At 46.7% G+C, this 14490-nt stretch overlaps 1 protein-coding gene across 2 annotated transcripts in view; it reads right to left on the bottom strand.

Moving 5' to 3' along the window:
• The window catches only part of LOC122930683 (gastrula zinc finger protein XlCGF26.1-like), a 234610-nt gene that overhangs the window by 40063 nt on the left and 180057 nt on the right, over positions 1-14490 (bottom strand). The window lies entirely within an intron of this gene.

Below are 14490 nucleotides of genomic sequence, written 5' to 3'. Positions count from 1 at the left end.
CTCCCTCTGAGTCACTTCGAAGAGACTGGACTGAAAGTGCTAAAAATGACCACTCTTCCTCCTCCTCCTCCTGGGCCACCTCCTCTTCCATCATCACCCTAAGTGTTTTCTCAAGGAGACATAGAAGTGGTATTGTAACGCTGATAACGGTGTCATCGCCACTGGCCATGTTGGTGGAGTACTCGAAACAGTGCAACAGGGCACACAGGTCTCGCATGGAGGCCCAGTCATTGGTGGTGAAGTGGTGCTGTTCCGTAGAGCGACTGAACCGTGCGTGCTGCAGCTGAAACTCCACTATGGCCTGCTGCTGCTCGCACAGTCTGTCCAGCATGTGCAAGGTGGAGTTCCACCTGGTGGGCACGTCGCATATGAGGCGGTGAGCGGGAAGGCCGAAGTTACGCTGTAGCGCAGACAGGCGAGCAGCGGCAGGATGTGAACGCCGGAAGCGCGCACAGACGGCCCGCACTTTATGCAGCAGCTCTGACATGTCGGGGTAGTTGTGAATGAACTTCTGCACCACCAAATTCAGCACATGCACCAAGCAAGGGATGTGCGTCAAACCGGCTAGTCCCAGAGCTGCAACGAGATTTCGCCCATTATCGCACACCACCAGGCCGGGCTTGAGGCTCACCGGCAGCAACCACTCATCGGTCTGTTGTTCTATACCCCGCCACAACTCCTGTGTGGTGTGGGGCCTGTCCCCCAAACATATGAGTTTCAGAATGGCCTGCTGTCGTTTACCCCGGGCTGTGCTGAAGTTGGTGGTGAAGGTGTGTGGCTGACTGTATGAGCAGGTGGAAGAAGAGGAGGAGGAAGCTGAGTAGGAGGAGGTGGCAACAGGAGGCAAAGAATGTTGCCCTGCGATCCTTGGCGGCGGAAGGACGTGCGCCAAACAGCTCTCCGCCTGGGGCCCAGCTGCCACTACATTTACCCAGTGTGCAGTTAGGGAGATATAGCGTCCCTGGCCGTGCTTACTGGTCCACGTATCTGTGGTTAGGTGGACCTTGCCACAGATGGCGTTGCGCAGTGCACACTTGATTTTATCGGATACTTGGTTGTGCAGGGAAGGCACGGCTCTCTTGGAGAAGTAGTGGCGGCTGGGAACAACATACTGTGGGACAGCAAGCGACATGAGCTGTTTGAAGCTGTCTGTGTCCACCAGCCTAAATGACAGCATTTCATAGGCCAGTAGTTTAGAAATGCTGGCATTCAGGGCCAGGGATCGAGGGTGGCTAGGTGGGAATTTACGCTTTCTCTCAAATGTTTGTGAGATGGAGAGCTGAACGCTGCCGTGTGACATGGTTGAGATGCTTGGTGACGGAGGTGGTGGTGGTGTTGGTGGTACATCCCCTGTTTGCTGGGCGGCAGGTGCCAACGTTCCTCCAGAGGCGGAGGAAGAGGCCGAGGCGGCAGCAGCAGAAGAGGCCGAGGCGCAGCAGCAGAAGAGGTAGCAGGGGGAGCCTAAGTGACTTCCTTGGTTTTAAGGTGTTTACTCCACTGCAGTTCATGCTTTGCATGCAGGAGCCTGGTCATGCAGGTTGTGCTCAGGTTCAGAACGTTAATGCCTCGCTTCAGGCTCTGATGGCACAGCGTGCAAACCACTCGGGTCTTGTCGTCAGCACATTGTTTGAAGAAGTGCCATGCCAGGGAACTCCTTGAAGCTGCCTTTGGGGTGCTCGGTCCCAGATGGCGGCGGTCAGTAGCAGGCGGAGTCTCTTGGCGGCGGGTGTTCTGCTTTTGCCCACTGCTCCCTCTTTTGCTACGCTGTTGGCTCGGTCTCACCACTGCCTCTTCCTCCGAACTGTGAAAGTCAGTGGCACGACCTTCATTCCATGTGGGGTCTAGGACCTCATCGTCCCCTGCATCGTCTTCCACCCAGTCTTGATCCCTGACCTCCTGTTCAGTCTGCACACTGCAGAAAGACGCAGCAGTTGGCACCTGTGTTTCGTCATCATCAGAGACATGCTGAGGTGGTATTCCCATGTCCTCATCATCAGGAAACATAAGTGGTTGTGCGTCAGTGCATTCTATGTCTTTCACCGCTGGGGAAGGGCTAGGTGGATGCCCTTGGGAAACCCTGCCAGCGGAGTCTTCAAACAGCATAAGAGACTGCTGCATAACTTGAGGCTCAGACAGTTTCCCTGGTATGCATGGGGTGATGTGACAGACTGATGGGGTTGGTTTTCAGGCGCCATCTGTGCGCTTTCTGCAGAAGACTGGGTGGGAGATAATGTGAACGTGCTGGATCCACTGTCGGCCACCCAATTGACTAATGCCTGTACCTGCTCAGGCCTTACCATCCTTAGAACGGCATTGGGCCCCACCATATATCGCTGTAAATTCTGGCGGCTACTGGGACCTGAGGCAGTTGGTACACTAGGACGTGTGGATGTGGCAGAACGGCCACGTCCTCTCCCAGCACCAGAGGGTCCACTAACACCACCACGACCATGTCCGCGTCCCTTACTAGATGTTTTCCTCATTGTTATCGTTCACCACAACAACAAAAATATTATTTGGCACAATGTATTGTATTCAAATTCAGCTGGATATAAATTTGAGGCCTAGTATTTAGGCGCTGGGTGACAGGTATGGGTTTACTGACAGAATTAGACTTGGAAATGCACAGTAGCGGGTGTGTGAAGTTATTCTGAATGTCCCTATGTGCACCTTCAATATGATCTACCCTTTTAGGGATAGATTTCAAATAGCTCTGATATAGCAGAAACCACTAAATTTTTAAATTGCTAAATTGGGAATTGTATTTCAACCCAGAACAAGAAATGTGCTTGATCGGACACTAAATAACTCGCCCAGCTACAGCACTAACGACAGATTTAGCGGGATATAAATTTGAGGCCTAGTATTTAGGCGCTGGGTGACAGGTATGGGTTTAGTGACAGAATTAGACTTGGAAATGCACAGTAGTGGGTGTGTGAAGTTATTCTGAATGACCCTATGTGCACCTTGAATATTATATACTCTTTTAGGGATAGATTTCAAATAGCTCTGATACAGCAGAAACCACTAAATTAGGAAATTGCTAAATTGGGAATTGTATTTCAACCCAGAACAGAAAATGTGCTTTGACGGACACTAAATAACTTGCCCAGCCAGAACAGTACAGCAGTAACGACAGATTTAGCGGGATATAAATTTGAGGCCTAGTATTTAGGCGCTGGGTGACAGGTATAGATTTACTGACGGAATTAGACTTGGAAATGCACAGTAGCGTGTGTGTGAAGTTATTCTGAATGAGCCTATGTGCACCTTGAATATTATATACCCTTTTAGGGATAGATTTCAAATAGCTCTGATACAGCAGAAACCACTAAATTAGGAAATTGCTAAATTGGGAATTGTATTTCAACCCAGAACAAAAAATGTGCTTTGACGGACACTAAATAACTTGCCCAGCCACAACAGTACAGCAGTAACGACAGATTTAGCGGGATATAAATTTGAGGCCTCGTTTTTAGGCGCTGGGTGACAGGTATAGATTTACTGACAGAATTAGACTGGGATATGGCCAAAAAATAACCACACTATTGCTGGTTAAATGCACTTGGTGTGACAGCTTGACCAACCACACTACTGAGGGTTAAATGCACTTGGTGACAGGCGCAGCTTGCCCCTGATGTAGTATATGGCCAAAAAATGAACAGACTATTGCTGGTTAAATGCACTAGGTGTGACAGCTTCACCCTGATGTAGGCTTTAGCCAAAAAACAACCACACCATTGAGGGTTAAATGCACTTGGTGACGGGCACAGCTAGCCCCTGATGTAGTATATGGCCAAAAAATAAACAGGTTATTGCTGGTTAAATGCACTTGGTGTGACAGCTTCACCCTGATGTAGGCTTTAGCCAAAAAACAACCACACCATTGAGGGTTAAATGCACTTGGTCGCAGCTTGTGCTGGCGCACCACAAGACACAAAATGGCCGCCGATCACCCCAGAAAAAAGTGACTGACAAACGGTCTGGGCAGCCTAAAAACAGTGAGCAATTGAGTATCAGCAGCTCAATGACCCACAGCTGCAGATCGATCAATAATCAAGTCCTTTGGAGGAGTTAATCTGCCTAATCTCGCCCTACTGTCGCAGCCGCAACCTCTCCCTACGCTAATCAGAGCAGAGTGACGGGCGGCGCTATGTGACTCCAGCTTAAATAGAGGCCGGGTCACATGGTGCTCTGGCCAATCACAGCCATGCCAATAGTAGGCATGGCTGTGATGGCCTCTTGGGGCAAGTAGTATGACGCTTGTTGATTGGCTGCTTTGCAGCCTTTCAAAAAGCGCCAAGAAAGCGTCACAAAAGCGCCAAGAAAGCGACGAACACCGAACCCGAACCCGGACTTTTACGAAAATGTCCGGGTTCGGGTCCGTGTCACGGACACCCCAAAATTCGGTACGAACCCGAACTATACAGTCCGGGTTCGCTCATCCCTAATTATGGCTTAAAAATGGGTAATGCTTTTAATAAGGTCCCTGTTGTCAGCAGTGGTAACAAAAGAGGTATTCTATAGGTTGAATGTCAAGTTGTGGTCAATATCTAATCACACATCCAATCATGAAAGAGCAAAAGCCATTGTATAGCTTTTATCCTTTTGACAACAAAGGACCTTACATTGCAACTTTCTATAGTAAGATACTTATAGGAATATTTTCTATATGGCTATACAGTGCATGTGCAGTGTCCCACTCAGTGAAGGTCATGGGCACTTAAAAATTTGGTATGTGTTTATTAACTGTATTTCTGTATTTAGGTGCAATTCCTATTAGCAGGCTGTTAGAGGCCATTACATTTATTAGCCCCTAGGTGGTGCTGGTGCCACTTATATATAGCTAGGGTTGGTTGTTGGTTGTGGAGAGGAGAACAGTGTCGAAGGAAGAGAGATCTGTGTAGTTAGGTGTTGGGAGGAGCAGAACAGGCCTAGTCCACCAAGTAGCTGCCATATTAGCCCCTTGGCTCTGGCCAGGTCAAGGGAGCACCAAAAACAAGAACAATATTCCAGCAGCACAGCACAGACCAGTGAGTCTATGTCTGGTATAGAGAAAGTCTAATGGAGGTCAGAGCTAAATTAGCCAATGGACTTTACAAGCAAGAAAGACCAGGAGGAACCTAAAAGTACCTGGACACAGCCAGATGATTAATGAGCAAAATTATCCTTCACCACTTGCCTCTATGGACATAGTGGACCGTAATTCTTCAGTGAGTATCCTTTCCAAAGAATGGAGCAGAAGACTGATGCCTCCTACTAGGGAGCCACCCTGTGGATTGTAAGAGTAAGAGTTTATTATATCCAGTACCTGAGTGCTAGAGTGTGGACAAAGTATAGCCAGATATGGAGAGAAGGAAAACTCCTCAAATTGCAATTGCCAAGCCTGTTACAAGGAAATCAGCTGAACCAATATTTATATTATTGCTTTTCCATATGAATGAACTGTACTAACTACCTGAAGACAGAGAATTGATAAAGTAAAATTCAACTGTTTTACTACTACTGACTCCTCATCCTTCCGACCACCTTCATTTGCACCTAGCGGAACAACCGGGGTCCCAGCCTCCAAAGCACCCTAAACACCTATACCATCAAGGGCACCTCAACTACCATCTGGCTGGTGATCCCTGTACAAGAAAGTGCCCCGAAGGAATTAGTGCTGTCTTCCCTATCACTGCATTGTGGCCCAGGGAGGCTCTGCTAACCGTGAGTACAAACTACTGCTACCCCTATCGGCCCACCGTACCTCACGTGTTGCCCCTGAGTACTCGGTCGCTGCACATGGTTTGGCACAATATAGTGACAGCATGCTTCGGTGACTGTTAATAGGATTGGCTGTAGTTATAGCACAGAGCTCAGACCAATCCATCCATTTGGATGAAAAATGGTGGTGATAATGTGATTTGTCAGGTGACCGCTCTCTTAGCCGTCCACAGCTGCATCCTCTTCTGCATAGATGCTGGACTGTATGTAGCTGAACATGTCCAAGCAGAGCCAAGAAAAGTCATCATGGGATGGGTCTGCTGCAGTTCTGTGCTATTTAACCCTTTCCCAACGTGCACCCTACATGCAGGGCGCATGTTGGATCTTTAAAGATGGCATCTTCTCCTCCGCTGAGCTAGTGTCTGTTGTTTTACCCAGCAGACACCCGGAGGCACGGTCTGTGATCGTCAATAATGCCAATCATGAACTTTAACTCTTCAGCTGTGCTCTGGGGGCGCAAACGGATTTTCCCTGCCGATATTGAGTGATCTAAGGCCTGTCACCATGGTGTTCCTATGGAGCCCTGCCTGTGTTTGCTCATTCATCAGGTGATCAGTGGTACCTTTACATAAGGTAATTATCAGGATCAAATGTTAATACAAATGTTAGTTCCCAATAATTCCCCCATGTAAATGAGCCTAAAAGGGGCATCTGGCAGCAGATTTTTACCTATGAAACTAGCTGCATGTGCTCTTGGCAGCTGAAGACACCTGGTGTTCCCATGTCCATCTGTCCTCATTGCAGAGAAAAATTATGTTTTAATATATGCAAATGAACTTCTAGGAGCAACAGGGGCGTTGCTGTTCCTCCTAGAGGCTCCACTCTCTCTGCAACTTCGACCTCCTCTGCACTTTGATTGACAGGATCAGGCAAAGAAAACGTCATCCTGTCTTCTGAGGCTCCACCTTCACACGGTCAGTATTTGGTCAATATTTGATCAGTATTAATAAGGCAAAAACAGGAGTGGATCCAAAACAGAGATGACATGTGCTAGAAATACTGTCTTCTGTGTTTTGACCAACTCCTGCTTTTTGCTTCCAAATCATGATCAGGATCAGTTGTGTTTTTTATTTTTTAGCTCTTCTGATGCATCAGGAGAACGGTAAAATAAACAGTGTGGTCAACAAGGCCAAAGAGGGACATTAGTGTCCCCAGAACAGACTAGTGAGGGTGGCAACAGCGGGAGGAGTCAACATAGTGGCCCAGTCACAGCACAAGGTGGTGGCAGTAGGAGAAGATGGCAGGAGAGGCAGCAGGTGTGTGGCATCAGGTGAGTGGCAGCATCAGAATAGTGGCTGAAGAACGTGGCCAGACATAATGGCCATTTTTTACAATGTTATGGTGTGGCAGCATTACTGCCAGAATGATTTAGTCTAATGCATCAGGCACTGGCGTGTGGAATTCCTGGCTGATCCACCCCTGATTCATTTTTATAAAGGTTAGTCTCTCGACATTTTGTGGTGAGTTTTTTTTGGGGTAATTATGCTTCCCGCCACACTACTGGCTGGGCAGGAAAGCTTGCCCAGGGAAAACTCAGCCAGTTGTGGCCACAATTGAAGTTTGGCTGCCCGGTAGTCCAGGGGATTTTAGGTTCTGCTCCATGTCCTGTTGCTGCTGGCTGGTTTCGTCAGTAGACGGTGAAAAAACGTGCTCATCATAGACTCGAGACTCAAGTTGCTGCTGATGGAGCCCTCTACAGCAGTCATTAAAAGTGGAGAATGAGCACAGAGGACCCCGCGGTCAGACCTTTGTGAGGATGGCCGATGGCGCATATAGGCAGTGACCAAATGACTAAATAGAATTTCTCTATAGTATTTGAGTTTATCCTCCCACTCAGCAGGTGTAAAAAAAAAAGACCCTTTCTATTCGGCCAAAATGGGGGCTTAACATCATGGAGAGCCAGCAGTCATCCCTCTGGTGAACGGTGATAATGCGGCTGTCACTACACAAGCATCTGGCCATTTGCACAAGGGACTTGAAGGGACTCCCTGCCTCTATCTCCCCTGAATACTGCCACAGTCTTTCTGGGTCATCTGCTTGTCCTTCTCATAGCCCTCCATCTCCTCTACTGTCACTTGAGCAGATAAACCACCTATTTCTGTATACATTTGCAGTGTGTTAATGTCCTCATCCTCCTTCTCCGCCAGTTCAGCCCCCACAGGGCTTAGGTGGGCCGTGAGATGTAAACACCACATCTCCTGTCCCCTGGCCAGCCATATTTATCAGCATCTGCTCCAGAACATGAAGGAGTGGAATGACATAAATCATACTGTAATCCTGGCGACTGACAAATAAAGTGGCCTCCGCGAAGGGCCTGAGCAAACGGCAGGTGTCACGCATGAACTGCCACTGGCTAATATCAACGTTACACACGGTAGTACTCCTGTCCGCCTGCATCGTTCATGGCCTTCCTCTGTTCAAATTGTCAGTCCAACATATGGAAGGTGGAGTTTGAACGTGTGGAAACGTCGCATGTGAGGCTATGTTGGGGAACACCATTCTGCCTTTGCAGCTCAAGGAGGGTGTGTTTTACCTGGTAAGAGTGGCTGAAGTGCATGCACAGTTTCCTGGCCATTTTCAAGACGAGGGGAAGACTTCAGGACCTGGATCAGCCCTCCTTGACGCAGCACCAACAGAATGTTCTTCCCATTATTAATTACCATGGTTCCAATCTTCAGTTGGCGAGGAGACAGCGAGGATTTGATTTCTTGGTTAATGATGCAGAGCAGTTCCCCCCTAGTGTAACTCAGTTCTCCCAGGCTGGCCAGGTTCATAACAGCATGACACCGCCGTGCTCTGCATAGGTGGTATGCTGGAGGACTGCTCAGAACTGTGCCTACAGTGGATGCTGAGGACAAGCTGGAGGATGATGAAGCAGAGGGGCACACTGGCGCGGGAATCATAGCATGAGAACATGAAGACGGCATTGCCATGACCTGGCCAAGTTGCTGGTGTGCCTGAGCAGTAACAACATTTATCCTTGGGACATAAAGGACTTATATTGTCCTTGATCATAGTTACAGCTCCACACGTCTGCACTGCTGTGAACTGTACCAGATACTGACAGGATCAAGGACTGGCCCACCTTCTGCTCAACATTCATATGCAAGCATAGTAAAGCCTTTTTGGAGAATTAATGAAGACTTAGGACTATCCACCTTGGCTCAGCGCCAGCCATCAGTTCTCTGATGCAGAGTCAACCACATGGAAAGGGAGAGACTGTAGTGCCAGGAGCATATTCAACTTCTGCACCTTTGGATAAGTGCATGCATACTGTTGTCTCACCTTGGTGATCGATTGCTGGTGAAATATGTGACGAGGAGTAGGGAGGGGAGCATCAGGACCAGTAGACAATGGGAATAAAACACAGGCTCCCTTCTGCTGAGGTGGTTAAATCTTGACTGCTGGAGAAAGGGTGCGGACGACTGGGAGATGCAGCGGTTGTTGCATGAGACTGTACCACTACAATAGCACCATGGTTTTCCCAGACCACTTTATAGTGACGCTCTATGTGCTGACGCAAGGCTGTGGTGCTGACTTTGGCCCCCTGGCCGCATTTCACCTTCTTCACACAGATTCTACATACGGACACTCTGACGTCCTCCGGCGACTTGTTGAAAGATCCCCACACCGGCGAGTATGGCAGTTTACCCTCACCACTTCGTACTGACCACCTGCTGCTGCCTCTATGAAACCATGCACCTCTAGTTTCTGGACAGGTAGGCTCCTGAGTAGCAGATGGTCTACCCCGGGAATGTTTAGCTACAGATCTCACACTAGTGTCACCCTGCCGGTCTCACTGGCAAGCTGCCACCCTCACCCCCTGATTATGATGAAGCCCCCTTTCACCCAGCTCCTACATGCAATTGGTTACATCATCATCCACTACTGTCTGCTCCTCACTTATGTCATCCCCACCAGTCTCATGGCCACATCCCTGACCAATCACAACACCTGGTTCCATGCGACACTCATCATCTCTACTAGCATACCTACCAGAGGAAGCAGCAGACCTCTCCTCCAAATCTGGGCTGGGGAGTAGCTGCTGATTGTCCTCATTAAGCTTGTCCTTGCTGAAAAACGGAGCAGAGCCAGCAGCATACAATAGTTCCTGAGCAGAAGGAGCAGCAAAAGAAAGTGGCAGGTTCATGACAGGTGAGGACACAGAGCTTGTACCTGGACCATGCCAATTAAATGTGGTGTCATAGGAACCCACCGCATCCTGGCTGTGTGTCTGATATCAGTTGTGATGATGTTGAAGGCTGACCATTCAAGGACAGTGGGATTGGCGGCAAAACACGAGCGATGGATGACAGTGACAGCTCTGGCCTGTTGCTGCGGCTGCTACCACGCCCTTCCTTCTGCTTCAGATTACAGTCCCTGGAGTCTCCATATGCTCTCCCTACAGTGTGTAAAAACTTTCCCTACACTGTCCCTGTAGTCTCGCTATCCTACATTCCACAATTACAGGCTTTCTTAAACACTGTCCCTAGCACTTGTCACATCTCTCCCTATGCTCACATCACAGTGACATCGCAGAGATGAGGCTTCAGAAGGGCTGGCTTGCTGCTGATTAGCTGTCTGCACGGCGTTATCAATGATCTCGCGTTCTCTCACTTTCACTTTGTAACACGTGCACTCGCCATTTTAGGAAGAAAAAAAACACAATATGAAAATTTGGATTTGTTGCTTTCTGAATTTTTCCTAAACTTCGGATCAAATTTCACTTTGGATGCTATAATTCGCTCAACACTAATCTTACCCTAACTCTAGATCACACTCTATACTCTACGACCTCTTCTTCTACAGTCTTGAGAGGGCAGATCCATAAGCTTAAGGTAGCATTCTCTGATCTATTCATTTCTACTGTATGGAGATTTTTTAATCCGGGAGATAAAGACTATAATTTTTTTCTCGCCAGTCCATGGTACTTACCAATGCCTAGATTATGTGCTGCTATCTGATAAATCCCTAACTGCAGTTCAAGACAAAGATTGGGCCCATTACCATCTCTGACCACACACCAATATCCCTATCCCTAGCTGTTCATTATATACTTCCTAAGTCATGGTCTTGGCAGATGACCATAATAGGGAGTTCGTTGAGATGAAGCTCTGTGAATATTTTGCCACAAATGATAATCCACATATTTCAACACAAATACTCTAGGAGGCCCACAAGGCTGTTATACGAGGGGACCTGGTTGCCTTGGGTATTAGAGTTAAACATCAGAGAAACCAGCAAATGAACTCCCTGCTCTTACAAATCTCTACACTTGAACGCTTACATATAAAATGTAAAACCCCTTAGATGCAGACCACCTTTACTTCATCGCGCTCTCAATCTTTTGAATATTAAATCAGCCAAGACTTTACAATCAGTGCAGTTTAAATTTCAAGCACATAGTGACAGGGATTCTAAGGTCCTCTCTAATAGGTTACAGACCCAGAGGAATGAAACCTTCATTTCAGCCATAAACTCCGAGAAGGGAACTAGATTAACCACTACGCCATCCATTGCCCAAGGATTTTATTCCTCCCTATATGGTTTAGCAGGATCTGGATGCTTATCATACTCGTCTGTGCGGCCTTTAGATACCCGCATGGATTCCTTTCTAGGTTCTATTCAAATGTCCTCCTTGACACAAATTTAAATAAAATGCAACCACTTTTCACATGTGTCTGACATGCAGAGAACCTATTCCCTTGTTTGGTTTATCCCCTTTCCATCAGTTTTTGTCCTTATGTAAACCACCCAATGCATAAACTTTAATCAGGAGCACAGTTGATTAACACAACTTCCTTTGTCTTCTTTCCTTATCTTGTCTACTACAGTTCTTCTGTTTATATGGTAGGTAGGGTGAATCAACTGTCTCTATGTTTGATGCCAGAATCTTGTATTTTACTATGCCCACTTCACTAATTGTATTGGTTAGATACCTTTTTGTTCTATAAAGATTTAAACATTTGTTCTATAAATATCTATACATTTAGAAAAATAAATAAAAAGCCTAATCCAAGAGAAGGAAGCTTGTGCTGCCTTTAGAACTAAGGGAAAACAGATATATCTAGAAATCAACCTTTCCCTTAAATCCTACCAGCAGCACACTAATAGACAGAATTCAGAATAAACCACCAGAAAGCCATACTTTCCATAAACCAGGAAGATGACCTATAGTGGTTGAAAAAAAGTTACGTTAGCTTCAGTCAAAAGAACTGCACTACAAATCTGACCCAAAGGGATCAGACTCCTCTCTGCCCATTAAAGGGGTTGTCCGGGTTCAGAGCTGAACCCGGACATACCTCCATTTTCACCCAGGCAGCCCCCCTGACTTGAGCATTGGAGCAGTTCATGCTTCAATGCTCTCCTTTGCCCTGCGCTAAATCACGCAGGGCAAAAGCATTTTTAGGAGTTCCGGTGACGAACCAGGCTTTCCATGGGGCTTCCAGGAAGGCTGGTGACGTCACCGGCACTGATGGGCGGGCTTTAGCGCTAGCTAGTAAAATGGCTAGGCAGTGCTAAAGCACGCCCATCAGAGCCGGTGACGTCACCAAACACACTGCAGGGCGCAAGCTTCCGCCCGGCAGTGTGTTATTGTAAACAAAAGAGCCCTTGCCCAGCGCGATCTAGCGCAGGGCAAGGGAGCGCATCGGAGCATGAGATGTTCCGATGCTAACATCAGGGGGGCTGCCTGGGTAAAAAATATGGGTATGCCCGGGTTCAGCTCTGAACCCAGACAACCCCTTTAAGTTGACACAGACCGAGGTGAATAGAGTTTACTCTCCTCCTCAGAAGGATGATTGGAATAAAACACAGGAAGAGAGATAACCAGATTTAGGCTACAAAATAATGAAACTTCAGAAAACAAGTTTGGAAGGAACCTCAACAAATCTGACAGTAAGGCAATATAGGTATCAACAAAAAAGGGCGTGAAGCTCCTCTACATTTTTAGCTAATGTAATGGCTGATAAAAAAAATATATATATATATTGTGAAAGTAACTTGTTGTCAAGTTCCTCTAGGGCAGGCATGGCTAACCTGCGGCTCTCCAGCTGTTGTAAAACTACAACTCCCACCATGCCCTGCTGTAGGCTGATAGATGTAGGAAATCTGAGCATGCTGGGAGTTGTAGTTTTGCAACAGCTGGAGAGCCTCAGGTTGGCCATCCCTGCTTTAGGGGCTCAAACAGAGGTCTACATAAGCCTTTTAAAGCCACAGAACAGTCCCACTGAGGATCTGGATCTCAAGCTAGTAGATATAATAAGGAACATTTTGACAAGAGGATCCCGGCAAAAGGGTCTGTTTAAAAAGACAGTTATGGCAGAGACCTGTACTTTGAGAGTAGCTACCTTGTCTGAGTCATCCTGAAAAAAGTCCTGAAAGTCCTGAATATTACACAGAGTTGAATTACAACTGTCCACTTCTTCTCCTTTGGGAATACCATGATGAGAAGACCTGTTTCAATGTAGCTCGAGTAGATTAGACTTTGACTCATTCTAATGTCTTTGTGGCTGCTTCAGAAAGCCATCTGGATCAAATTATACACTGGTCATTTCTATGGTTACGACCACTCTGTAATCCATCAGCGGTGCTCGTGCTTGCACACTATAGGAAAAAATGCCAGCTCGGGACCATGGGAGCTCACATAGGCTGGTCCTTTTTTTATTTATACAAAGATAAAAGTTAGTTGAGCGGCTCTCACCTGCCTGGGATTCCAGTCATGAGTAAGGGCTAAAACTGTTTTCTGCCCGAAATGCGTAGACTTTGCACTCTGTACCTGGATGTTTTTACATTGAATAAAGTGCTTTTGGATTACCATCAAGACGAGCTGAACAAACTCCCCTTTTTCATATTATCCTTTTTTTTTATAGTATGCAAGGACAGCCATGCTTATAGATTGCAGGGTGGTCGTAACCTTGGAAACGAGCAGCATTTAATGCGATGGAAAAAATTAATCCAGCCAGCAAAGGAAATAATATGGAGATTCACAATACATTAGTAAGTGCCTTGTATTAACTTTCTCTACATAATAAATGCTAGTTGCTGAAGTGACACAACCCCTTTTGGGGTTTCCACTTGGAGGTGGATTTTCTTCCTCCAGTTTTCTGGCCGCCTGATCCAGCAGAAATCATCTGAAAACAAAACAAAGGCACGAAGAGTGGACACACTAACAGTAAAGAGCAGTATCTTAGGCACATAGATAAAGCAAGAACCTAGGAGAGCAATAGATACAGCTATAGAAATCAACATATAGTGAGTAACATACAACCAAAAATGGCAGCATTCTATGAGGCAGTCTTTATAAATAGCTAATAAGTGGCGGCACCCCTAGTTCCCCAGAACTGACATCCAAACACTGACCCCAATCTGGTATCTAACCACAGTTTCTAGCGGCAAAGTTTCAAAAATATCTTTACAGCAGAAAATGAAGCAAAACGTGGAATAAATATAGTAAGGCCAGAATGGACCACACAGGAGGCAGCTTGGACAGGAAGTGACACGGTACTCACCTAAACAAAGAAGAAAAAAAACAAACACTTTCTTAAACCGATAAACCCCCCACAATTAGGAGAGAAGAGCCAAAAAATAAAAGAACAAACAAAAGAAGAACGTAAAAAAAAAAAAAAAAAAAAGCATGCACCATGCACACAATCGGTCCAAGACCCACAGGACAGGAAAAAATAATAATAAAGAATATCGACATGAGATCTGCAGCTATTATAG

The sequence above is a fragment of the Bufo gargarizans genome, chromosome 3 (genome assembly GCF_014858855.1).
Source record: "Bufo gargarizans isolate SCDJY-AF-19 chromosome 3, ASM1485885v1, whole genome shotgun sequence".
NCBI classification, from domain to species: domain Eukaryota; kingdom Metazoa; phylum Chordata; class Amphibia; order Anura; family Bufonidae; genus Bufo; species Bufo gargarizans.
This window is presented reverse-complemented; position numbering and strand designations above follow the sequence as displayed.